At 39.5% G+C, this 3,369-nt stretch overlaps 1 pseudogene; it reads right to left on the reverse strand.

Annotated features, from left to right (window-relative positions):
- The window catches only part of LOC126003537 (ubiquitin carboxyl-terminal hydrolase 8-like), a 3,812-nt pseudogene extending 643 nt beyond the window's left edge, over window positions 1-3,169 (reverse strand).
- Window positions 3,170-3,369: the final 200 nt, after the last annotated feature.

Consider the following 3,369-nt stretch of genomic DNA (forward strand, 5'->3'; position numbering starts at 1 on the left):
ATGCTCTGCAGCTTTCAAGTCATAGAACTGGTCATTATTTTCTCCTTCAATTACTTTCTAATTATCTGATTTATTCAGGTTTTCATAGAGACCATTCAATAGAAATAGAAGAAGTTCATCTGAATTTTGTTAGCTGTATTCTGCAAATTGGTCATTGATCTTCTTCAATGGTTGTCTTTTGGGTTGATATACCTGTACTGTAGTGTCCACGGGGCTTTCATAAGTAGGCCAAATCTTCTGCACTTTACCTTTATTCCCCAATGAAGTTGACCTGTTAATATTATTCTGGTAATAATTTTGGTTCAAATAATTAGCCAAACATAGAGCATTATACAGGTGAGTTCATGTAACAAGTATTTCCTGAATTCCAAAGTCCAGTGAGAGCTAGACCAGTTCTTTAAAAAACAGGATTAAAATGTTGAATCTGATTAACCCTACACCTTGTAATTTCTTCTTTAGGGTGACATATTGGCTTGTGATCACAATCACCTGTTGTAGTTGATGTTAGTGTCCTTTTCTCTTCCTCTTGAATAGCCTGTGTTAGATCTGTGGAGGAGTAGGAACATTTCTGCTCAGAGGGTTCCCTACCCCACTTAGCAGGAATCTGTGACTTGGTTTATCATTTATAAATTCTACTTCTTCCCCCCCCCCTTTTTTTTGAGCCACACCTGGCCATGCTAAGGGGTTAAGGGGTTATTCCAGCTCTATACTCAGAAATCCTGGCAGGCTCAGGGGACCATATGGGATGCCAGGAATTGAACCCAGATCCATCCTGGGTCAGCTGTATGCAAAGCAAACACCCTACCACTGTGCTATCTTTTCGGCCCCTACTTAATTCTACTTAATACAAGGTATAAAGGGACACAGAATTTCTTGGTGGGGCTGCCATCTGTAGAAATATAAACATATCCTTTTTCATGCATACAGTTAATAATATAAGCATAGGGGAACATTGCATGAACAGGGCGTAGAACCACATCAACAAAATATTGACACATGATATGTGAGTTGGTAATTTTTAAAATGGTCCACTGAAATCTATTCAAGGGAGCTTTGTTGTTAAGAGAATGAATGAAAAATTCAATGTTTATGAAACTATGGGTGTAATGTGTCAAAGAAGCAGGTTTTTTTTTAAAGTTTAATACTTTATCTGCCAAAAAGACCCCAAACTGTCCATCCAGGATCATCTCCTGAAGGAAATGAACACCACTCAGGATCATGAAGACTATTTTATAGGGAAGGGAAATAGGGAGGTTCCAGCTTTCTGATGATCTTTAAAATAATTGGCTATTTTCTAGGGGTACCTAGAAACAGTTTTTTTTTTTTTAAAGTCTATTACAACCAATGGCCAGTATTTAGGAATGGATGCCAGAGTGGAGAGGTCAGGTTACAAGGCACCCATGGGAACCATGATAAAATTAACTTTCCTTAAATCAATTAACAACTGCCATTTGCTCAACTTCTTTTGTGTAAAACAAACAAACAAACAAACAAACAAAAAACCCAGGAGAATTCCATTCTGGAAATGAGGCTTCAATGTGACTTAGCTTAAGTTGTTCCTATATCAAATATATTAGCACCTTTAATTTTATGTGTTGAGGAGCTACTGCAGCATCCACACAGGATCATGAGATTTACGCTGATTGAGGTGGAATCACAATCTCTGAACCTCAATGCCCCTGATTAAAAAGGCATGTCCTCATAATTAGGGGCCAGAGAGGGGGTTGGGAGAAGAATCATGAACAAGCATGTCACCGTTCATGTAGATCTTAATGTTATATATTCAGGGGCAGAGGAGCTACATTTTCCTCTGGACAAATGCTTTTTGGCATTTGCTAAAAAGCCCAACACTCTATCAAATAGAGGAAGAAGGTAAGGTGCTTACTCCAGGCAAGCCATAGATATCTTTTGCATGACCTATTTACAGGGCCAATATTGGGAAGAGATGACAGAAACATTGGCACCTGTGTCAAGCATACCTTTAAACATTGTTCCATTAGTCTTAAGGGTTATAAATGAGTGCTATGCCTTTGTAATATTAGAGGTAAAGAATATCAGAGGATTAGCAGAGACTGTTAGGGCATTGGTGTTACTGGAAACATCCAATCTTAGGGTGTTTGGAATGGCCGAGTGTTATAGAAGGGAGTAACAGAAGCTGGGCAATGTGCTCTTCCTATTTAAAAGTTCAAATAATTGGTACTGAAATGGCAATTATTATTTCTCTATATGATCAAAATCTATCACCCTAAAATGAACAGTAATTTCTTTGAGAGTCAGATTGCTTCTTCCCAGGAGCAGGCCTACAGTGCCTGGCAGGATTGACCCCTTTATACCAGACTTTAATTTGTAGGGGCACTGGGATGATGTTACGGTTATGGTGTCAAGGCAGGGGATATACAAGGCAGAATTTCCTGCAGTAACAGATTGCAGCAAATCTACTGATCGTAGCTCTGTTGGCTTGGACTGAGCAGGGGGCGCAAATGGAAGTGTCCCCTGATTCTGTGGGACCTGGGACTGGCCCCTTGCCGAGTTTCCCAAAACAGGATGAGTGGTTAGTTGTCTGTAGAAGGCAGATCCAGGAGGAGTCCTGCTGTTTCTGCAAAAATGCCCTGTTTACCACAATTAAAACATCTACCATGAACTTGTGGAACCTGGGACTGGTCTCTTCTTCAGTTTCTCAAGACAGGATTACCAGATGAATGGCAGTCTCTAGCCCTTAAAGAGGGCAGAGAAGTAATATTACACATCATGTAAACTTACTTATGTAGATTTTTTTAACATTTTTCAAATGTCTGGAGTATTATATGATTCAGGGGTGGGTCTTCCTCTCTGTGTGTCTTACATGTATAACCCCATGGAGAAAAATAGGCAATTCTTCTTTCTCTGGACCAGGACTTCACATTCATAGTATACATGTAAAAAAACCTTCATGCTCAGACTATGGCTACTGTATTAGAAAATTTGGACTGGGAACTGGTCCCCAGGTATAACAGTGCAGGATATAATGAACTTGCTTCTCCATATATGATCAAAGAATACCTTTCAACATGAAGTCCTCCTTATCTATATAAGAAAAACCTGTACATAAAGAGGACATTAAGAAATAGGGGAGTGACCTTGAAAATATGTCACGTGTACCCAGCTTAGACACCAGGTGATTAGACACCATTCGTCTAGCCTTGAACAACATAGAAATGACACAGTTCTTCACAACAGCTACAGGAAACAAATCCCATCCGGGACATCCTTAATATTACTGAGACACCAACAAGTGCCAGCACTAATATGATATTCTGACAACGAGAAAAATGGGAACAACTTGACCTAAGAGCAGGTTGTCCTACCTCACCAACTAACGATAAGACAAAA

This window comes from Suncus etruscus, chromosome 1 (assembly GCF_024139225.1).
Source record: "Suncus etruscus isolate mSunEtr1 chromosome 1, mSunEtr1.pri.cur, whole genome shotgun sequence".
NCBI lineage: Eukaryota > Metazoa > Chordata > Mammalia > Eulipotyphla > Soricidae > Suncus > Suncus etruscus.